Source organism: Chaetodon trifascialis, chromosome 3 (assembly GCF_039877785.1).
Source record: "Chaetodon trifascialis isolate fChaTrf1 chromosome 3, fChaTrf1.hap1, whole genome shotgun sequence".
Classification (NCBI taxonomy): domain Eukaryota; kingdom Metazoa; phylum Chordata; class Actinopteri; order Chaetodontiformes; family Chaetodontidae; genus Chaetodon; species Chaetodon trifascialis.
In genome coordinates this window covers 29,033,963-29,058,552 of record NC_092058.1, presented here as the reverse complement: position 1 = coordinate 29,058,552, position 24,590 = coordinate 29,033,963, and the positions used below count along the sequence as shown (strand labels likewise).

Below are 24,590 nucleotides of genomic sequence, written 5' to 3'. Positions count from 1 at the left end.
CAAATACAACACAGTTTCCATGGTATTTCTATGGAAAGTAAATCTTGATCAACTTATTTAAATCTGTTATGCGACCAAAACCGAGTATCACAAATTAGACTTTTTTTTAAAAGCGTAGGCATACTGTGAGCCGGCTTTATCGTCTAGCTTGGTTGTGGAAAATACGAGGTGCACTGGAAGGCAGCGTGATATCGCCCTTTGCCAAACCCCCTTTTACTTCTGCGGAGAGCTGGGCGCTGAACGCAGCATCATATCATTCCCACAACTGCTCACCGGGCGACTACATGTGGGCGAAGAAACCTGCTGAGTGAAGCCAAGCAGAGGAAAGAGACTAAACTAAGCAGCACTTTCTCCTGCATGGAATAACCGCACTGATTTATTGTTTGTAACTAAAGCGATAGGTGTGCAAACTGGTGAAAGTTGGATGCCTGAGAGGGAATTTGCAAGTCTGGACTGAACGACAATGGAATTTTAGGTCTAGTAACCTCGTGAAACAACGTTATGAGTGTCGGCTGATTTGTCGGCCTAGACAAGCACCGGCCGCGGACAAATTGGATACAGTCAGTGAAGCCAGAGGAAACTTCGCTGTGAGAGAAGTAAAGAGGCGCTTTGAACAAGTGATTGAAGAGTCGTACTCAGGACGAGGTGAGTGGCACTCTGGGCAGTGTAGTCCGCCTCTGCTGAACCATCTACTCTTATTTATCTAAGTTAAAATTATAACTGCGTATGTTTTCCCACTTGTGTTTCCCTCTAAATGGCCGAGCTTCTGTGTTGTGTGAAGCAGTTTCAGTGAAGTCGTAACGTTACTGGAAGAACTTTTCTCTTTGAACATCTCTGTATCCGTGGTTTAACCCGTGTCCACTTTTTCATTCAGGCTTTTGGTCATTAACCATTTTAGCCACGGTAGCTAACGAAGTTAGCCGCTAAAGCGCACTGACTGGTCAACAGTGTGCTTATCTGGTGTGCGCCGTCTATCCAATATACATCCTACAGGCGTCGTCGGTGCGAGTCTCTACGCTACCACAAAAGTTCATTTTTTTGTAGGAGGTGTGACCGCCATTTAACGGTAATTAAAGGCGAAGTGCGAGTGTTCCCGCAGCCGGTGTTCCTCGTTCTTTGAAGCAGGGATATTTCTTCACTTTGCTTTGACTTTTTCTCTGCACCAAAAACTGTTTAATTTTACACCAGAGTACTCAGACTTCTTGGCTGTAACACCTACCATGATTTACTATGTAGAGGATTGTGTTATTAACATGTCAGCCATGTCTAAAAAAAGTCGTTTTTAATCAATGTGTGTTGTTATTTCTGTGTCGCGTGTGCTGAGTTTGTCAGACAAGCCTGATAATAGTGCTTTTCCACACACATGATAAAAGCAGAACAGGTCATCAGTGGTATTCAGCTCATGGATCATACAGTGGGACTCAGAACATCAGTTGATGGCGAAGACAATGCATCAGATAACTTTATCACACCTCCAGACTTCTTTGTTTGAGCAAGTTTCATCTGAACAAAGTGCTGTATTGCAATCAAGAATAGTTATTCTTCCATTGATGCATCACGCAAAAATGATCAAACATGCCGCCGTCATACACATTAATTTGCATGAAGTGCAGAAAGCCAGTGTCTGTGAAAACAAGCAATCAGAAATCAGCAGGAGAGATTCGTGCTGTGGTTAGTAACATACTGGTTAAGGTCAAAGGTCAGATGCAGGTCTTTGTGTGATTTTCTCAGCACACTAACTTGTACAATATTAATTGTGCTTACTAATGACACTTGGGGTTGCAAGTGTTGGGCTGACAGTCGATCAGAGCGGCTGCCAGTGAGAGTGTGTGACCTCTGTGTTTTTGTCCCATGGGTGATGGTCTCCTTTCACAGTTTAGTGGCTTCCTAAACGATGGCCATCTGCTCCCATTGCCTCATAACAGAATTGATGGCTTAGTATAAGCCCGGAAATGAGATGGAATATCCCCTCCTGATGATGATGATGATGATGATGATGATTGCTCATTTATTTTAGATTGTCGGTAGCAGTGCCTGTGCCTGCTAGTTGCCATGCACCCTCACAATTGGAAACTCATTTTCAGATTTTTTTTTTTTTTTTTTTTTAAATTTGCTTCTGTGTTCTGTGATAAAACACGACACTTAATGCCACATATATATATATATATATATATTTATATTTATCTTGATATAGTTAGTTAGGAATCAAGTTCTTTTTGTAGCTGCATTGAAGTCGAGAGTCCTTTGGAGCATTTTGAATGTTGTGTTGGACTGTGTTGTATTGAGTTTTCAAGTTCTAAAACAAAGTGAAGCCCAGTCAAAGCTGTGGTTCCTGTCAAGCTTGTGAGGGTGTGCAATTAGTAAAGATGTGTAAGTGGGGTCTCAATGGCTGTTTATGGGCAGAACTAGTAGCCGGCACGTTCTTGTACTTGCACCTGGATAAAGTCAGACACCAGGACCCAGAGCTGTCTGGACTAGTATAAAGACCTTTGGCCCTGTGTATAAATACCATCATTATGGTGTACACGTTTGACCTTTTAAAGGCTTGACCTCAGATAAAAAAAAAAAGAAAAAAAAAACCCAAAAGGGTGCCAGATAAGTGAATATACATATTTGTTGTTTCCATCATTTCACTTTATAAAACCTGCAGGAAAAAAACCTTCCTGACATTTCAAGGAAAATGGTGATAATGATGAGTAAGGAAGAATTTCAGTGCCACTTGTTTATATTCTTCTGCTGTGTTGTACCAGTGGTCAGACTTGAGATGAAGACATTAAAAGATATCACCACATTTTTTGATTTCTAAATCCTGAACTAAATAGATTTCTTGTATGGAAATAATTTCACTTAACTGATATGTAAGCATCTTTACTGATGTCAGGACTTACAGAGAGGGTTTGTAACTGCAGAGGTGGTAAAGCACCTCTCCAATAAACAAGATTCACCTCACAAATTCTGTTGCAGTCAAGGTGCCAAAGGTCAAAAGGTGAAGGGGGGTTGGGTGTTGACTGCTGTTGTTTTCTGTGTCTGGCAGCTGGAGGGACTGCAGGGAGCACGTGGTGTCGAAACCCTTCATTACCCTGTTTCCAATTAACCAAATGTCTTTAATGCAGACTGAACCACTCAACCTGTGTCGTCAGCCAAAATGAGGTTGCAGGGGCAAACATTGTTTGAGAGAATAAGGGAACGCTCCTGTGTTTTGTCTTGTTGAGCATCCGTTGTGGCACGTATGCTTTAATTATGGTGATGAACAGGTGGGGAGACGTCAGGGATGGACAAGGCTTTGATAAACTGCGGTTGGCTGGTGATGGCACAAGCTCTTCTACGTGGGCCTTGATGAAATAACTGCAGTGCACAGCCAGGACAGTGGTGTCACTGCAAGGTGCCAAGTCAGATCTGATACAGAGAATAGTAAGGGTCAGGTTATGCTCAAACTGAATTACTTTGTAAGACTTGTTGTCTGACCTTGTGTTAATCGCTGTTCTGAACGGCCTCACTAGAAGGGACTGAGAGCAGGGACAGGGCCTTGTTTAAATATTGGGGTAACTTTGCATAGTTTCTGGAGGACATCGATAGCGTTGCACTTGGTTGTGAAAAGTGTTAAATAGTTGTGTAAATGAACAAAGGGAGCTTAATGGAGAACAACCAACCCTCACTTCTTTCTCACCTCTGTACAGCTGACCAGTCAGAGAGGCAAAGGAGCATGAATGTCGGAATGGTGGTTTTGGAAAATTGCAGAAATAGTCAGATCCAGCACCCTAATTCTGATGTCGGAAAGGTGTGTGTGTGTGTGTGTGTGTGTGTGTGTGTGTGTGGTGTGGGGGGTTTCTAAAGCTATTCAACCAGCACCTGACAAGCAGTGCTGATGAGGCATACTGGCAGCTTAAACCTCCTTTGACTGTGATAAACTTAATTCTAACTGTATTATGAAAAGAAAATCCACATTCTTGAAAAGTGAAGACGTTAGTATGCTTCTGATAAAATTCTTGTCCGATCATCAAGCAGCGTCCGATGCTCTCTTCCACCACATCTTTCTGATTTCAGATTTGCATCCCATAGTTTTAGCAACATTCTGAAACATAGAATCTGACAAGCATGCCTACTTTTCACAGTGACTAGCCAAGTGTGTAGAGGTGTAAAAGTATGGAATGTCTGTCAAGCTCTTTTTTCCTTCTTTACTTGACCACTTAAGTGACTTGTGCGCACAGACTTGAATGCTTTTGAGGAGAGACTGAAACAAAGTGTGCAACTTATCCTGTGTTAGCAGTTTTGGAGTTTTTCCTCTTGCCCTGACGTGAGCTTTCTTGCCCCACTTTAAATGCGGACAGTTGTAACAGCTATAAATACAAGGTCCAAAGACATTTCAGATGGACTAGTTTGTTCCACCTTTTAAGCGTAATCAAACCTTCACACCTAAGAATAATAGAATCTCAATTCATTCCATGTTCTTAATGGATTTGTACGGACCACAAAGCAACAGAGGGAAGTCAGCTAACAGGAAATTTATGGAGTGCATGTTCTCTGCAACCAGTTGTTATCTTGCCCATAGGAGAGCATGACCATCTCAAAGGGGATCAACGTACAAGTTATATAGAAGGGCAGCTGAGACTCAACGTGTGAACGCTCGGCTTGCCCGGTAGGGGTTGTGGGCTCTAGAGTTGGGCAGTATCCAAATTTTGATACCGTCAAACCTTCCCCACATTTTCCCGGGGTATACGGTATTACCATGACTAATTAAAAATCACTTTGCAGGGCAGCGTGACATGCGCGCAGTTCAAACGGTCAATGCTCAAGCTAAGAAGCACTAATCCTAACTTGTAACATACGAGAATGACGTGGAGAAACTCAGCTAAAAGCCTCTACCAAGCATTGGCATCCGAACAAACATAATTCACACCCCAAGAAATTATATGAGCATGTAAAACGAAAACACGAAAATAGTGCACGTCAAAGGTACAGCATCTGCTGATTTCACCACTCAACGCAAACCACACAAGCCTGGTATCATATGAAAGCAGAGTCTGATGATCACGAAGATGTCTGCCTCCACATTGTGCGACAAAAACTTGGTGAGCTAGCAACCAAAGAGCAGCAGAAAAAAACTTTGCTAAATGTCTTACCTTTGCTGTTTTGTAGTCAAAAGTGATATTTATGGTGTAAGATCGCTGTCAAAAAGACGTGTCCATAATTTAAGTTTCGTATTTGTAAAGTTAACAATTTGTGCGTCAAAAGTTGTTTTACACTAAATTCTGCTGTCATATATGTGAGTCTGTAAAATTGGGTTCGGGTTACGATTGTTTTTATATGAGTATGAGTTGTTTATATTGTATGAATATGACAACTCACTTTTCTACGACTATGAAGTCTTCACTGTGAATATGAATTCAAGTTTACGGGTACAACTTGTGCTGAAATGACGTCACTGAGGTCACAGTCAAGTCGCAGGGGAAAGTAATCGATCAGCGATTCCTCCAACTGTGCATGCGCAGCAGTTGGTTTCACCGCTCCGTCTCATGAATGAGCAGAGCGCTCACAGAGGACTCTGCTGAGCTGCCCGAAGTGTTATTTTACTGTTTTATTTGCATTTCGTCCTTTTATGAGAGCTAAGGACAATAGCAAGCAGAAAAAGGCTGAAAAAGCGTTTTCAGCAGAGGAGTTTCTCCGTCTGCTTGGACGAGATAATGATACTCTGCCCAGATGCCCCTAAATGAGCGCCTGGACACACCTGTATTAAAACATATAACAGGGGTTCCCAAACTTTTCCATGCCATGGCCCCCCAAACAGCATTAGCTTCTGGCCGGGGACCCCCTTTGCAAACCCACCAACAATGCTACAAAATATGTAAAGAAACATCAACTTTTAGAATGATTTTCTTACTTTTGTTCACTATTCAATAATTACTACATTTGTTTAGCTTAAGAATATTAACGAACATGTTTTCAACATTGTATTATATTCCCACTAAATAATAAACTTTTCAACAAACTGTTGACAGATAAGAACAGAACAAAAGAAATCAAACCTCTCTCAATTTTGTGTGTTCACTATTCAATAATTATTACATTTGTTTAGCATAAGAATATTATTAACATGTTTTGCTTTTTAACTTTTTTCCTTAACTTCCCTCCAATTTTCTGAGGCCCCCCTAGTGCCCCCTGGCTGCCCCCCAGGGGGCCCCGGCCCCCACTTTGAAAACCACTGGCATATAAAACTGCTCAGGTTCATTTTTTAGCATGTACTTTTGTACAGTCACCTTTTTCTCGAGTAAAAATTCAACCAGATACATTGAACGGAGTGGACTCCATTTTTGTTATGACGATGCTGCAATTATGTTAGCCCCCTGTAGACCTATATGCGCAGCATTTTTTATGTAATGAAACTGATACCGTTGCTATTTTTAGATACCTCGGGATACCTTATTACCAGATTACCGCCCAACCCTAGTGGGCTCCTCCACTCCCATGGCCAGATTAAATACTCAATTTAATTATGTCACTGAGCATTAACTCAGTAACCTTATCAGAGTGGTCTGGCTGTTTAATGGGGCTTTGTGAGCCAACAGATGCACCAAGATTAGGGACAATATGCTGGTAGTGCAAACCCTGAGCGAAGGGATAAATGACGGGCACGGAATCTGATATGAGATGCCCCTCCTACTAGATACCACCACCACACTGTAGCACCTCAAGATAGCAGACATTAAATATAGCCTCAGCCAAGGACAGTATGGTATGCATATCTCACAGTGTTAGTGTAGTGAGGAAAATGATTTAACGCATCATTAAATCAAATTGCTAGTTTCATGCTAGTTGTATACTGTACACTTGTTCTGTGCTGTAGTGAAGTTCCACAACATATTCAAGCAGTGATTATGCACGTTTGTACATGCAAACGATGAGATGAAAGTAAAAAGCCACCTTGGGGGGGAGGTTGTGATTTTGTTATTTTGCATATTGATGTCGAGTTTCAGGCTGATTAAAGAAATCCCCTGAAGTCACAGCAGCATGAATATATGATGGTTTCCTGTCTTTCTGCTGCTGGGCAGGCCTGTGTGAGGAGTGCTGCTGTGCCTGGAGACGCAGACTTGACTGGCTGCCCTCTCCAGTTACTGTTAGTTGCATTTGGGCTCACTCACATCTCTCTGCATATTGCTTACGGTGAACATTACAACTTTAAGCCCTAAGCTGGACAGGATGAAGTGCCTGTCTTTCCGTGGGTGTTCATTACATGAATCAGCAAAGCCCTCTTTTTTTCCCTTTTTTTGTTGGCGGAGGATTTTCTTTGATAACAAGAGCAGTGATAACACTCTCAGGATTCTCTGAGGATTTAATTAGACAGGGTAGCCTGTTCATTATGCAGATATGTAAATGGAGACCCAGATACATGCAGTGCTGTGGATTGTAAAATAGATTCAAGTGTTGAAATCCCTTTGAAGCAGCAAGTGAAGTGCTCTGTAAGAGTGTGAATTATTAACTCATCAGGGTACACTGCACGCTTCCACCACATGCAGCTCAGTGTGTGTGTGTGTGTGTGGGCGCACTACAATTGTTCCGTCATGAATGAAGCTGGTGTGTTTGCCTAAGGTCAGTGTTGAACCAGGAGTACACGTGATGAGGTGGTTTACCTGAGCACAGTCTGCCTCCTGAGCTTGAACTGCACTGACGGAGAAGTACAACAGAACGCTTTTACTCTCTAGTATCACTGTCATTCATGATGCGTGAAGGGATTAGTATGTCAAACATTGAACTGAACATGAATTGAAATGAAGAACTCCATTTAGAGTTATGAATCAAAACTCAAGTTGGTATACTGGACATTTTTTTAGTCCTTTTTGTTGCTGTTAGTGTTAAGGCAGCATTAGGGTGGGTTAGGGTTAGGGTTAGGGTGTCATTGAGGAGTTTGGCTCATTTTGAGAAAAGGTTTGGTAGAAAGACGCGCGGCTCCTCTATCCTCACTACTCTCATCTACCAGAAGGCGTGATCTGATCTGTGTCTCATATCCTCCTTACAGGCTCACTCCCTCCCAGATCCCTCTACAACATCCATACATCACTCTCTCTTGTAAAACCCAAACAATTTCATCCTATCCTTTCTGTCCACAATTCAGCGCTCCTAACTCAGTGCTGTCTGCAGGTGTCATTTTCTCAGTATTCCCCTGTGGCTGCATTCATGCATACCTGTTCTCCCGTATCATTTCTCATCTTTCTGTGCAGCTGAAGCAGCCGTCTGTAGAAGGCCCTCAGAGGAAGAGGCCTGGCTAGTGAGATAGGGTGACATGGATGAGAAGGGCTTTGTCACTGCACATGCAATGAGAAGGCGAGACCTCCACCTGGGGTGGGTGAGGGTGGAGGGAGCACTGAAATACACCAACATACACTCCTTTGTTCTTCTGTACTTATGAGGTCCTCCACTTGAGGTCATGAATTCCTCTACTCTCAAAGTAAGCATTAATCCTCTCTACTGCCTTAAAGCATAGCCTAATCTAATTCTCATCCTGATGGACCCTAATTTTAGACCGAGGTCAGTGCAGACAAAAGATTAGACAAAGGGCTTGTGTTATCATTTTTCTTTCAGCGCAGGTCTTGCTGCTGTTCAGCAGGCTTTATGTGTGTGCCAGAATGATCGAATGAACAGAGAAAGAATCAAAACCGGGCAAAGATCTGATGGGAGTTTATCGGGGCACATCTGATGAGAGAATAAGTCGATACAAAGTTTGGCTAAGCATTCAGCTGCCACTTTTCAATTTTCATTCTGTAACTTGGCTCTGTGAACACAGGCTGCCACAAGTATTTAGGTTCAACACATCAGTCCATATTGTGGCAGTCTTATTACTGATATATAATATAAACATCAATTTCAGTGTCTCGTATGTGTAAACCCTAGATGAACACAACAGGTTCTAACCTGTCCCTCAGGCATTGCTCAGTGTTGTACTTAGTAATACAGAACATGGAGCAAAGAGATCATTTAAAACATTTCATCACATCATTTTTAATTGCACTGATCATCATGGGCTCATGAAAGCTAATAGCATAGGAGTATTTGAGGTTTGTTTTTAACCCCCTGGTTTTCAGCCCTACCCCCCACAGCCCTGCTTTAATAGTGATTTAGGATTGGATTGGGTTGGAGTGGAGTAGAGGAGTAAAGTGAATCGCTGGAAGTAATGCTGAGGGCACCACTATTAAAGCAGCTCTGTAAGCAGTTCACAATTGACAATACCTCCTTGTAATTCCACAAACATGGAAGAGTTTGGATGTTGCAAAATGCTTTTTTCTTTGACTTGATTTTGATTTTGATGGCACCCTTTGATATTCAAATAGAGATGGGATGAGCCCCTTTGATGAGAAATGTACATTACCATGAGCTGTGGCCTAATTTTGGCCAGCTACACTTCATCATAACTATTGTTTTACTGCACTGGGTGCTAGGCGAGTGAATTTTAGTGTCTATGGGACAGACCACAATGATAGGAGCTGATACTCATTTGTTTTTACATTTACACTGGCTGGGTTGATGTGCCCAACAGTGTTTTGAACTTCGAGTCACTTCATATTGTTTCTCTTTCCTCCACTGTGCAGCTTGTGAGCCTTTGCTTTTCTGTAAGCTTGTTTCATCTGGGTTTTGCATCCCCATTTGTGTCAGACGCTCAGAAGACTTTTATTTTCCAACCACTGACTCATTCTGAACGGCCTCTTCTGATTACAGTCTGGACTGTTTCGTTTGACCAGCAAGAGTTGTCCATTTTCTAAAGTAGCTTTTCTGCTGGTTGATAGAGACACCGTAGTGAAAATGGTGATTACTGTTGTTTTTGTTGTAGATGTGATTGATGTGATGTGAGAACACAGCTGCTCGACCAGTCATAACCAACAGTTCTGCCAGCAGCCCCTGAAAGTAGCTGGAACTTGTGTGTAGTATCACCCTCAGAGCAGTGCCCAAATGTAGTTCCTCGAACCCGTCCTCAAAACGGACGGAGAACTGTGGAAACAAAAGCAGAACCAGCGACAATGGCGACATGTTTTGTAATGTGTCATTAAGATCCTCCAGTGGAAAAGGACTGGTTGGCAGCATGGCACAGCACCACACTGGAAAATGGCAACATGAGAAAAGCTGCCAATAGCTCCACCCCACAAAAACATCCTCGCTCCACAGTCTAAAACTCCTACTAGTTCTCACAGCTTTAGAGGCACGTGAACACACCACACACATGCATGCTCACACACATTTTTCATTCACTTCGGGCTGCACACGCCTTAGTTTTTGTAGAACTGATCCAGAATATGTAAACAACTTGGCAGTAGACAAAATAAACGGGGGTTTGATGGTTTCTGCTTTTGCATTTTCTGTTGCCGTATGCACCTGCACACTCTGCACAGATGATGGGAGATCCTCATTTGCATGTTTTTTTTCTACGCGTTGGTGGAAGAATTTTGCTTGCGCACACTGTTTGCTGTGCTTGTGCTTTGCTGCTTTGGAAGGGGTGGTCTGCAGGTCTTGCACCCTCTTCTTCTCTCTGCAGGGGGGAAACAGGGAAAGTGGCCCTGCCTCCTTTGTTCCTTTTGTTGAAGAGGAGGCTGAAAAGACCAGCCAACCAGAGAGGGGGATTGTGAGGAAAAAGTGGGGGTTAGAGAGGTGAAGGCGTACCTCGAGGAGAGAGGGCGAAGAGGGGAGAGGCAGAGGAGGATGTGAGCGTGTCTCCTCCCCTGTCTGTCAGTTGGAAAACAGCTGGTGTTTACTGCAGACTCCTTCTCTGTCTCCTCAGAGGAAGGGCAGGTGAGTGGGTGTGGCTGAGGAGGAGTGTCCACCATCTGGAGGATAACGTCAAGCATTCAGGCTTCAGCATCCAAACAACTCCTTTGAAAATAAACTTTGAGAAGTTAGCTTGAGTCAGTCAAACATTTGTTTGGAACATGTTCATTTTTAAACTGAGTCTGATAATCTGTGTGAAATTGCTTTTACTCTGGCTGAATTGTTCTTTGCATTGCATGGCTGCAGTCAGACAGGTGGCCATTCATTGTGGCTTATGATTTGAAATGAAGGAACTTAGACGTGTGCGTGAAATTAAATATCATTTGCATGACGTCAGGCAGCTAGCAATGGTTTTTGACTCCAGAGGCAACAATACAAGAGGCATCTGCTGTGGTGACACTAGCCGGGCTTTTTCCTCACTTTGTGCTGTGTGTGTGTGTGTGTGTGTGTGTGTGTGTGTGTGTGTGTGTGTGTGTGTGTGTGTGTGTGTGTGTGTGTGTGTGTGTGTGTGTGTGTGTGTGTGTGTGTGTGTGGGTGTGTGGTGGTGGTGGGGGCTTTTCGTTGCACGCAGGCAAGCGTGAAAAGCAGCATTTTGAAATACCGACAGCCGACTGTTGCCAAGTGGCAACCATGAAAGCTCTTGGAGAACAGTGAGTGCTCAGTTTCCCCAGAAACGCCCTTTTTCTCAAGACAACTCCCTCTAAATCGACTCACCCCCCACCCCTAAACTCCCTTTAAACGCCTTGGGGGGAGGGACCCTCTGTCCTGGGAAAAGGGGGGTTTCTATGGAAAGCCAAAGACGAATGTTGGACAGGCGTGTTAAAAGTTCAGGACCTTGGCCGGCTGCTGGTGGACTCCACTAGTCCCGAACAATGTTCTGGGATGTCTGAAATTACCTAGCTGTAGGTATGCAAGCTGAATATCTGTTGGTTGAAAAGAAGCTCTGCCCTTTGAAATGATACATTGAGCTTTAAAATGGTCTCATTAGCAATGGTCATAAATTTTAGTGGGTCATGTAAAAAGCAAGTAAAAGCAAAAAAATCAGAATCACCTGAGTTTGGAATTACAACAGTTAAAAGCCTTTAGCTGTGCATGTTTCAGATCGGTTTATTAAGCACTGCAGTGATTTAAATGCTCACCTAATGCATTTCATACTTTACATTTCAAAAGTGCTCAAGTTACAGAGCTCAAAGTCATATAAATGAACTAAAATCTTCAGGTAAAGCACAGGGTTCATGCAAAGTCTTAAGAGTTCTGAAAACTTTAACCATTGTGTAGTCAAGGTTAGCAATATGCTTGAATTAGAATATACTCCTTGAAAAATGCTTGATTTTCAACAGAATCACTCTTGTAAAGCAAAACTCGTTTAATATTTGAAATGTGATTGTTTCCTGGTGTTGAAATCAGAAAGTATTAAATAATCATGATCAAAGCATAGTCAGAGCTAATATGAACAGCTGGCTGAATAAACAAAGGGACAATAATGTCCATTGACTGATGTGTGTATAACAGATGTCTGTAAACATGTTTAGCAGTTACATTTACAGTAACAATTTACATGTGATGATAAAGTCTGGAAATGTTTGGAAAGTGCTCGAACTTTAAAAAGCTGTACCAACCCTGAACATTTTCACTTCCATCCAGTAATGATAACCAGGAGATGCTGTTGTGAGAACTTGAAAATGCTAGTAAGTGGACCTTGAGTTAAGACATGTTTAATTAAATGCATTCAGCTTACATCGGTATGAAATGGAGAAAAGCAGTGAGTTTTCACATCCAAGAAGACACAACCAGTAAGTCTTGGGATTTTTAACGTGATGCAGAGTCACTACAGTTGTCTTCATATGTTTCTCTGATCATTGCTGTTGCTAGCAGGAGCTATTGGTAACCTTATGTTATCACATTAACGTGTCACTTACTGGTCATACAGACAGTAGACATGTTGCCTCAGAGGAGCAGTATTTTTATAACCTGCCTATCATACGTCTTCTTACCATGACACTTCCTGTTGGTTCACACTGCCACAGGGGTCAGAGGTCGCAGGGCTCTGTATTCCTTGCTATGACACCATCCTCCCCCAGCAGGACTTTTTTCCTCCCTCAAGCTTCCAGCAGCACAGAGGTGCTCAGACTCATGTTGAAATGTTTGTATGAATATGTGACTGCATCTGTGTGTTTGGGCATTTGTGTGTGAATGTGAACGCCCTGTGGGCCACAGTGTTTCCTGGCAACCTTTGCCACTTGCTGGTAAGCTGAGCTGCGACACAGTGTTGCAGTGTACAGGCTGCTCTGTTGCCCTCACTGGGTTGGATTTACAAGGCTATGATTTAGGCATTCCTTAAGCCGATCTAAAATTTTGGTTGCATTTCTCATTTACTGTACTGTAATCCCGTGGAATAAAAACAGAAACACACTGTGCGATTAACTCACAGTCCAGAATATATGTTGTGTGTCTGCACATGCTGCTGGGCTTGTGTTGGTGTAATGTAATAGCTCAGCTTACAACATACTAGACTTATGTGTGTATACCAATGGACATTGAGACAGCTTTCATAAGTAACACTCTCTTCGTGTTATTAATGGAGAGCTTAAGGGTGTTTTCTTGCTTACTAGGAATAATCTTTTCCACTCGCTCCACCTCAGTAGCCTTAATCTGGCTGCAAATGAACCAGGCCTCTGTTTTCAGGGTTATGGAGCACTCTGAGGGGGGTTTGTGAGTGTGTGTATGTGTGTGTGTGTTGGTTTGTTTTTCACCCCACCTCCCAAGTTCATATAACTCAAACAGCAGGTCAGTACTGACATTTGTAGTTGAGCCATTAGGGCAAATACCCAAGAAAGTGTGTCCACATCAAACTGTTGCAAACTCTCTGCTGCTTCACTTTGTAAAACAATGTTATGGCTATTAGTCTCCACGACGGCGTGCTGTTTGGTTTCCCTCTCTGTCTTTCTCTGTGGGAACTTGTAGCATAGACTAACATATGGAGTAGCTGGAGATGTAAATGTTAGTTGTATTTTTGTTCACATTTTCTTTCTGTTACTTTGATTCTCAATTGTGTCCGTTTGCTGCTGTTTGTTGATGCTGCGCTGCAGTTTCCCACAAAGATGTTTGAAATAATGTTGTGGACATTAATATGTTAGTAAAACCAAACATTGTGCATGTGTTCTAGGCAGGTTCCAAAATTAACTTTTGGTCTATCTGCCAGTGGTGGTAAACTAATAAAAAATATTTTTCAGCCGGCCTTAAAATTGCACACGGTACTATGTCCTTAAAACACTTTAATTACTTATTGAATAACAATACAAGGAGTTCGCCTGCTATGAGCAGGTCCTGTTTATCGAGTACATGTTTTGGGCATTGCTGTCGTAAAGAAAGCAATCCCTCTTCCACCCCTCATCCTTGAAGCACCACTTCTTGGTAAATTTTCTCTTAACCTCCACCGTGCTCTTTATTTTTCCTTTCAGGTTGATGTTAGCACAAGCTTCCTCTGTGGCAGCTAGATAAAATAAGCTTATAGCAACGGCAGACAGCGAGGGTCAGTCAAAGAGTTACGATACTATCAGTTATTGACGGTCATATGTTTCATGCTGCCACCAGTGAGCAGAGTCGATACAAACGAAACATAGTCAATAAGCATTGTAGTGGAGTGTGTCTATTTCAGCAACCCTCCAATGACGGCTGACCTAATTTATTCACCAAATTAGATTTTTACCCACATTTGACGAGTATACATATCAAATAATAAAAACTTGATTGACTCAATACATTTTGTGTTATTAAACTTTCCATGCAACTTTCCAAAGAAATTTAAAGTACTGATGTCAATATATTTGTCAGGTACAGTGATGCAAATGGCTGTGAAACTCATCCAATGTGAACACAGCACAGCCTGGCACAAATACATGACTTTTCTTTGAAAATTATGGGCGGAACAGAAAAACCAACCACTTTATTAGCTACAGTCCAGCATTTAAGCTTGACCTTTATTTGATCTATTTTTCTTTTTTCAAACGTTTTTCTCCTCCTGTGCTGTTTTGTTCTCAGATACTCAGACCGTCTTCCATTAACATTCCTTCCTTTGAAATGTCAACACAACTCAAGTCCTGGGACCTACAGGGATCCTGCTGATAAAACAGGACCCCCTCAGGCTGGTAGAGATCCACATTGGACTGTTGTGACCACAGTATATTGATAAGGTGTGAACGAAACACTTTTGTGGATGTAGACAGGGAGCAGAATGTCCCCTTTTAATAATTCCAGTGTTTTAACCTGAGTCAGCAGATAGTTCAATGATTCACTGGCCAAGATAAGAATTATTATAATGGAATTTGCTATTATTTGTCTGCATTTCCTTTGGTTATTGCAGACATTTGGGAACAGTAAAGGGTTTAGTGATACATAAATCAGCAGGGCTAATAAAACTGTGTCTACAGGCGAACTCGACCAGTGGAAACCAAACGCATGCTGCTGCAATAAAATTAAAAATATCATTATTATTGGCTGAAATAAACATAAAACAAAGTTTTACATTGCTAAAATCTGCCCAACCTGGCTTCCCATCATTTAGTTTGTCTTCATGTAGACAATGAGCAGGGCAGTGAAGTGTTGGTGGTTTACCTCATGCGTTACTCAGCAGGAGTGATGATCAGTGAGGGCATCTGTAAACGTTTTATAGCACAAACTGCCCCTCCTATTCGGACATTATTACTGTGTTTTACAGAAACGCATTACACGTTGTTTCCACTGGAGTAGCTCAGGCTCATTGTTACAGTAAGTATCATGTGCATGCACATTCACTTTTTTGAGAATGAGCTAATCTTATGGTCATCTGCACATTTCCTACTGTTGTTATCTTGGTTTCGTACACAGCAGACATATTGGAATAAGGTGTGGAATGATGCTTTAACATTAATGTGTAAGTGATACATCTTATAAGTACCTGGGTGTTCATCTGAACAGCAAACTAGACTGGACTCATAACACCACTGCACTTTATAAAAAAGGACCGAGCAGACTCTATCTGCTCAGGAGGCTGAGGTCTTTTGGGGTGCAGGGGGCACTCCTGAAGACCTTCTATGACTCTGTTGTGGCCTCTGCCTTGTTCTATGGAGTAGTCTGCTGGGGGGGCAGCATCACAGCAGCTGACAGGAAGAGGCTGGACAAACTCATCAGGAAGGCCAGCTCTGTCCAGGGATGTCCTCTGGAACAGGTGGAGGAGCTGTCCTCCATGACAGACAATGACTCCCACCCCCTCCAACACACACTCACTGCACTGAGGAGCTCCATCAGTGACAGGATGCTACATCCAAAGTGTGTGAAGGAGCGGTATCGCAGTTCATTCCTTCCTGCAGCCGTCAGACTGCACAACAGAAACTGCTCAAAGTAATCAGTGCTATAACCTGTGCAATAATCAGTGCATAACAATCTGTAAATACTATTTACAATTTCTTAGGATGACGTTATTCTTTTATCCCACTCTTGTATATATACTTGTTTTGAATTTGCATTGCACTTGTTCAAAACTCTATCCACTTTATTGGTGCTGCTGTAAATTGGAATTTCCCCTCGTGGGACTAATAAAGGTATATTGAATTGAATTGAATACGACATACATGACTTCTTGTTCGACACTTTGCAAACTGTAAGTAGTGTTTTTGCAGATCCTCAAAGGCCCTGCACTCCCCCACAGGTGCTTTGAGTTATTAGATGAAACCTCTGCTCAGGTTGAAGGTACTGTAGGCTGAGCCATGCTGGAATGTCATTTCCAGTCAAGCAAACAGTTTGTGCACTCCCACATAGTTTTGAGAACACTTATTAGCCTTAATAAGAAATTCTGATCTCTTCAGTTGAGAAATCACCTAGAAATGTACCTTAATCTTAGAGTTCTTACACCAAGACCTTACACTAAGACCTTGTCTTATCACAAATGGGTGTCATGGGAGACATAATGTTTATGGAGTTGAACGTAGCAGAACAGGTAGGAACATATGTAAGCTGTTAAACTTCCCCTCTCGCCATAGCTTCTCTGAATCTATAACTTGTATACAAATCCTAGGACTGCCTACTTCAAACACCTATCAATCTACAACTTCTTGGCTGATATATGCAGAAATCCTAAACTTTTGTTTTTTGGGTATTGAACAGGTGTGATGTTATGCTGTGAGCACATAGTTGCACAAGACTTTCCAAAACCAGTTTGTACCCAAACTCTGGTCCTTTTCTCTGAAACTCATTTAGTGTTATCATATGTGTACTTTTTTTTTTAGATATCCATTTGATACCTTGATCACAAACATTCTGAGGAGCTCACATAATTAGCAGGTGTATGTCTTCAGCACAGATGTTCCAGTGGGATCCAGCCAGAGTGGACTTCAGTAGCCTGGACACAGTGTCAGGACGTCCACGTGCAATAAGGCACTCAGATGAAAAACACACACACACACACACACTGCGCCATCCAGGCACCTGAGCAGATGGTTTCAGTGCAGCTCATCCCCTGCATCAGAGGGCGACCCAAAATATGTTAAGCTGCAAGTCCAAAACAAAATCACTATCGACCACACTGTCATGCCGAGAGAACGTGGGAGATCTTTGGGACTGAAGCACAGCTGCAGTCACTCCCCACAGACATCATCTCAGATGTCATATTACCTCTCAATGTGTGATGATATGAGGCAGGGGGAAACCACATAGAAAGCTTTCCATCTTCATCATGCTAATTTCCTTTTTTCCAAGTAAGCTGTTGAATTAATCAGACAGTTCAGCCATGGAGTCGTACCAATCAGCATTCCAAATGTTTATCTGACAATATAACTCTCTAAAAATCTTCACGAATGTGACCTGTGCTTCAGACTGGGATGTTCAACAGAAATGTCCCCCCCCAGGAACTCCCCCCTTATTGATTACACATGTTCAGTCTGCTGCTTATTGACCGTGGACAGCCAACTGATTACTATAACGACCCCATGACCTGATATCCTGCATAGTGGAAAGCAATGAAAAAGCAATGGCCTCATTTAGAAGTCGTACTCGTTAATGTTTCTTCACTCTAATCTCCTGAATATTTGCTTTTCAAATCTTTTAATGGAAACTGATGCAGAAATCCTGAGCTTTAAGGAGCGGAATTCTTCTGTCTCATATGTTTTGATGCTTTGAATTTAATCTCTCTGATGTTATGGGTTGCTGTTTTGGAAAAACTCTTACTAGCAGTGTTTGGTTTGGTGGTGACCCGCAGAGTCTTCTGCTTTGTGTTATTTTCAGAATGGGAAGAATTAGGGGAAAGAGCTTCATCCATTGATTGCCATCTCCCAAAATGCAATGGAAGACTTCCAACGTGCTTGTTGTTGTCATGTTTGGTCTTGTACTGGCTTTAGGGATGGGTGGTCTTTTGTGCAGTTTTTATATGCCTAATTTATTTAACCTGCTGATGTAGTGTGTGGGTTACTAATTCATTTTTGAGTTAATCAAATCTTTCAATCTTCTCTTCAAAGTGGGCCATGTCACATTTCATCATTAAAATTGACAAAATGTGCTTCTGGGGGGCATCCCCCAGGACTGCTCTCTCACCTGTCTTACGCTGAACCTGTTTGTGTGCCAGTTTTATTGAGATCCTTTTAAACCAAAATGCTTTCATGGTTGGGTGACAGCATAATGTTGGTGACAGTGTTGTGGTGGCTGCCACCACTGATTGAATGTAGTGGAAATACTGCATGTACATGATGTGATTTTCTTCCCATAATTTGAAAGAAATGAAAATGAAACAACCATGCCCTGTAGTGAATTAGGCGTCAGCCTGGCTGTGTGTTACAAAATCAGACAGATTAAGATGCAAGTCATCTCTGGGCGGATTTACAGAACAGGAACAGTTTTATAATTTCAGTAATGTAATATAATCATATCATTTCAAGCAGGAAAACCTTTTTGGCCTTTGCAATGAGCGGTGTTTTGTAAAAGTCACTGACACTGCTCTGTCAAACTGATTTGTCCTGATTTTGTGGAAGGGGTCTGGACAAGATGCTGTGGGCTTCAGAGTTTGGCACAGTGTCAGTGGGGGATATCCTCATTGACTGCCCCTGGGCCTCTGCTGTTGCTGCATATCCAACTTGTTATCCAGCGCCTTTTGAATGCAAAAGAACAAGTTCACACTTGATTCCTTGCCCTACTTCTTCTAATTTCAAGAGGAATTTTTGCAACACAGCGTTTGGTGCTGCAGGTGAATATTTGGCTGGATGCTGTTGATGATTTAAGTATGACAAACTGATTGTTGGTGTCTGGGGGCCACGCAAACCTGCTCTAAATCAGACTGACTCAGAGCACTGTTGTAGTCTTTGACTTTGTGTGTGCTTGGGAGATGTGTGAAAGTGCCTGACAGGCGTGGCAGGGACACACCAGGTGACTGAGCCTGGGGAGAGGGGGGCAGTGCAACCACGAGGCAGAGAGGATGGAAACAGGGGTGACAGCCAGGAAGAATGTGACTCTTTCCACTGATGCGCTCTTCATACAAGAGAGGCTTGTTCAGCCCTCATTTAAGTTCTTTATATGAGATTGGTGTCACAGGTTAATTTCTTCTCATTCTTCTGCATAAACATTCAATTGCAGGTTTAGCTCAGCTTTTCACAAACTTTCTGTCTATGGCCCACCCAAACATGTTTCCATCTTCCTGTCTTTCTTTAAGTGACTGTTAAATGTTTAACCTCAATAACATTAAATTAAACTCCCATGTGTAATGACAAAGCCTGCTCATTTAAACCAAATATTGGTCACTGGCAGCAAGGATGTCACAAAGCCAGTTCAGATGGTGTGCGGTGACCCATTCAGGTCAGGCAATGCAGGATTAACCCGTGCCACTGTGTCAGTGTGAAAGGGCCGTGAGTGTTACCACGTTACAAAACGTCGGGATTTTAAAGTAAAAAAAAATAAAATAAAATAAATAAAAATAAGATAAAGATGCTCAGGACAGGTAACTTTTAAAGCAATGTTCAGTTTTCTCATAGCTTGGGTCTTAGTTGGCAGTGGCATGGTCCAACACTGTGGTTTACGATCAAATATCTGCAAAACTAATGATGGTCCTGTCAACTTCAGCTGGACTTTGGACGTTCTAATTAGCAAATGTTGTCATGATGAAAGCATGTTGACATTGTTATGGTGTCAGTTGCCATGTAGCTTGAAGCACCGCCTCGCAGGGCTTCTAGCATGGATGAGACACCCATCATTTCCATCAGTAATAATAACATTGTTCTCATTAAGTTACTTGCTGAGTTTTGGAAACACAGCTACATTGTCAAAAGAAGTAAAGATACATTATAATCAGACAAAGCATCCATCATAGCTAGCACATCAACATACTGGTGCAACTTTTATCTAAATTTACTGCAGTTGGTTGCAGTGAGGAATTATTGCTGACATTTTCTCTGAGCTAATTTTTTGTTTTGCCTCCAAGTCAAGTAGTTAAGATAATCTGAGTAATCTGTTTTGCCTTGTTGGGCTTCATTATAGCGATGTCACCATGTTCCCAGATCTGAGCAATTACTATGGTGAGTTAAGGATTATTATAACCAACATCATAAAAACAGCAAAAATAAAATCAAAGTGTAATAAGCTACGACTGTCCATTCAGGGATTACATATTTTCACTGACAATGAGTCAGACTGTGAAATCCCTGTGTGAAATGAAGGTGTATTGAAGAAAATGGCTTGCAACAGGATTTAGCCATTAAATTCAGCTTAAGTTTATATTTATATTATAATCAACACATTTGAAGCGTTGTTCCTGTAAGGAATGTTTGTCACATATTATAAAAACTCACCGCTGTAGTGAAAGCTTGAGGCTGATGACCCCTGTGTGTGTTTCCCCCACTGACTTAAAAAAATCAATCATGGCTAATACGGGTTGGGGGCATTGGAACACATGCCATATGTTGTTTTCAGATTACGATGATGAGCTTATCCTTTTTTGCATTCCATTAGAAAACATGGTACAGTAAATGAATGAATTGGCCGTAGAGGCAGCACACTGCTAGTCGAGTTTAGTGTGAGAACACAATTAGACTTAATGACCGAGCTGTCGCTGCAAAACGCTCATCCTCTATCTCATCTCATTAAGGCTTAGAGATAGATGCTCAGTCTCTCATTAATTCACTCTAAAGTTTAAAGATTAATCCTTGTGCTTACTCTCCCAAAGAAGATTTCTGCTGTTTGGGTTCATTGACAGATTTACCTCTGGCTCGCAGGAATTCAACCACAACACTATTTCAGTTTCAGTTTGACACCAAGCCTACCTTTTCTCCCTTATTTCTGGTGGAATTTGTTGGTATAACCTTTGTTCGTTCTGAGGTTGAATGACCAGATGTGGGTTCAGGGATGAAGCAAGATGGCATCAACCCTGTGCCAACAAGCCTGAGAGGGCAGGGCAGGAGTTGTATTTAGACCCTGTGTATATTTTCCAAGGAACAGAGGGGAAAAAGCTGAAACTTCTGGCATTTAATTACAGAGCGCCCGTGGCCAAAGGCATACTGTCAATGGTAGTTTTAAGCCTGACAGCTTAACAACCTCAGGAATGGTGGCACTGTTGGTTTTGGTGACGCTGTGTCATTTCCTCCTGTGAAGAGCCGGCTTTTTTGATGTGTTCGGGATATGTATGTGTCCCAGCTCCACTGAACAGACAAAATGAAAAAGCCAGTTAAAAAATAAAACATTATGGTGCTTTCACGTGTACCAAAATTCGCCACCATTGCCAAGTCAACAGTGAAGGCTCAGACTAATTTTAGGACTTTATAATGCCTGGAAATGGCCTCTTTTTGAAGTCTGTTTTCTCATGAGAACCCTTTCTGTGACAGTTTTAGTTGCTTTGGGGGACGTGTCTCCTGTTTACAGAAAATATGCCCCCTGCCTCTGCTGTGCTGCAGCAGTGATATTTTTCTTTCCCATGTTAATCTGACCTGATTTGAGTTCAGTCCGCTCCCTCTTGGCTCTGTCAAAAGTAGTGGTAGATTAATCGTCCGACTAATTAATCATGCCGATATCTGGCATTTTGGGATGACCCGCATTGTCCAATGCCTTTGACTACGAGGCCAATTGAACAGAAAATGGCAGCTGACACATTTTTTATTTTCAAATGTTTTTCTGCATTCATGCGAATGATAAATGAGCATTAAATAAATGTTCATTGGGACCAAAAACAAAGAGATGCTGCTGGGTGCTACAGTGTGCACTTTGTTATTTCTTCTTTATGTTTTGTTTGTTTGTTTGTTTGTTTTTTCTCTCAGAACCTAGGAGGTGCTGCAGTCTGTGGGTAATTGCACTAAAACTTTATTTTTCATTCACAAGGTCTTTTTTTTCTTTTTACAATTACAGTTACAGTTTTTTTGATAACCTGTCAACATTAACAAATATGTGCACTGCAGATCAGTTCAAGCAAGCAGAGACAATGCAGACAATAATAAAAATGTTAAATCAATATTCAGATGCAAAGAAGCAGCAACATATCGGCATTATATAGAAGCCCCAGGCAGCCTGCTCTTGGCGTTGGCCACTGGAAAAACCTGTATCAGTTGACCACTAGTCAAAAGGTCTTTGTGTATTTGCCGCAGTGGGCTTGTTTTAGAGGACTCATGAGTGTGATGTTCCTCCATGTAGAGTTTGTGGGGTTGGGGGTGGATGGGGATGTGCCCGCCTTTTTTGGCCGGCGATCACTGGTTTTGGCAAGGGTGAGCGAACATACCATGTCACCAGTTGAGTCACTGTACATTTCCTAACAATAGAAAGCCTGGCTGAAATTGGCACAGTCCCTTTTCATGACTACAAAGAGCGCCATTAAGGCTTAAATGCATCCGGACTCAAGTTGACCCTTAACAGGAGAGAGTGTGCCTGGCTGTGGTGTGAGTGCTCTTACATAAGGTTTCTTCATTTGGCCTGGCATCAAAAGAGCTATTGGCTGGAGGACATGGCTTCACTGCCTCTAGTCTCTGAAAGCTCAACGTGTCTACTAACATTGTCAAAGCTGCTCTAGGCTCTGTGATAACTCATCTGCACTCTGTTTGCTCAACCTGATGAAGCATTGTGTGATACAAGTCAGTGTTAATCCTTGAATAGGAAACTCACTGAGGGGAGCAAACATTAGAGCAAAGGCCGCAAACTGCTCTCTGCACTTTCATCTTCAAACTTGTCTTCACGCAGCTCAGCTTTAGGCCTCACCCGCACAGTCTGGGTCAAAGATATATGGCAACAGTGTATGAGTTAGTCAGTGTGTTGCATCTGAGCCAGCTTCTCACCTGAGGGAACTGCCAAAAAACAAGACCCAACGCGCCCTGGCCTGAGGGCAGAGGTAGGAGCTATGGAATCAGCTGGCAGTGATAAAGACCTTAACAGCTGAAAACTGCTTTTTTTTTTTTCTTTTTTTTTTTTTACAACATTGAGGGTGGATTGGAAAATCTCCAGGTTTGACCAAACTTCATCCAAGTTAAGACAGCATTCCTTGACAATGACTATCATTTGGATCGCCTGTGGTAAGGCAGTGATGCTGACTTTACAGCTTCAGGACATCTGTGGTGAAGGACAAGTGTAGAGTGAGACTTTATTAGGGCTGCAAGAGCCGAGAAGGATCCTGGTTTAATTTCATTTCATCTGTTTTTCAGAATAAGGCCCAAGCAGCTTGGTTGTTAGAGCTTGGTTATATAAAGTACAGTAGTTCAGTAGAATTCAGTGTCATTGTGGTCAACATTGTGTGGTTTGAAAGTAGTCCAGACTACAGCAGTCACTTTTTGTTTGTTATTTGAGCTGCCATTTGAAAGTGGCAAAAGTGAAATAGTCAGTCTGTAATAATCTTGATCCAAATTCAATATTCAGGCTACTGTCCTACAGGCACTCTGATGTCGGTAAACTACACAATTACTGGTGTAAACCGGAAATGGAGGAAAAAGAGCAAGCCATGAACAATCATGTCACCAAACTATCTGAGAGATTGGGAAGGATTGTTTTTTGACAGCCAAATCAATTTAAGACTAATTTCATACAAAATGTGGTTTGAATGTGTGGCATTAAACTATATGACTGACTCCAGTATTGGTTTTCTAATACACACTAGTTCATTTTTAGAGGATAGGCATTCCTTGTTATATTTTAAACCTCAATGAGAAACCATACATTTTTCAGTGTTTTTGTTGGTGTTTCTGAACGTAATCATCCCTCACAGCCTTAAATATGTGTTACAAAGTGCTATAGAGAGATCATATTTCATGTTGTGCCAGGCTCTCCTCTCTGTGGCAGCCATTTGTCTGCGTTTTAAAAGGTGACTTTTGTGGCTGTTCTTGCCTCGCCATGTTCAAGGTCTTTGTTGTTGAACTGAACAATAGCTGTTTTGTTTGGGCCCTCACCTGCATAGCATGAATTAAGAAGACATGGCAGGCGTTACAAATGGTTTAAGCTCACTTTGTAGAGGGGATTTCTCCAGCCACTGACTCATGCTATCATCATCTGTTTCCACATTAATGTTCCTCAAAGAACGTTTGTGTTGTACTTTATGTCATGCTTTTGACTTTTAGGGAAGAAAGCTGTAAAAATGCTCTCTGGATTTTCTAACTGCTTGTCCTGCTCCAGGTTTTGACAAATCCTCATGGGAGCCATGGAAGGATTGAAAGTGGCAGGAAAAGTACAGTGAACTTCCACAGGTAGGAAACTAGCTTTGTCCTCCTGCATGTGCAATTATTATTCCTAGCCAAATAAATGTTCTGTCATTATAAGGTGATTTTCCTTTTGGGCCGTTGCTGATGTTGTACATCAAAATAGCCAGATGCATCGAGTGGGCAATCACTTAAGCTTTTTTAACTATTTCCTTCAATTCATCTGAATTA

The 24,590-nt window shown here is 42.0% G+C and overlaps 1 protein-coding gene across 2 annotated transcripts in view; it reads left to right on the top strand.

Moving 5' to 3' along the window:
* The first annotated feature begins 279 nt into the window (after positions 1-279).
* The window catches only part of plxnb1b (plexin b1b), a 111,903-nt gene continuing 87,592 nt past the window's right edge, over positions 280-24,590 (top strand). For both annotated transcript variants that reach the window (XM_070958634.1, XM_070958631.1), the window contains exons 1-2: positions 280-645; positions 24,337-24,407. The gene's annotated coding sequence lies outside the window, so the exon portion shown is untranslated. The remainder of the gene's footprint in view (positions 646-24,336; positions 24,408-24,590) is intronic.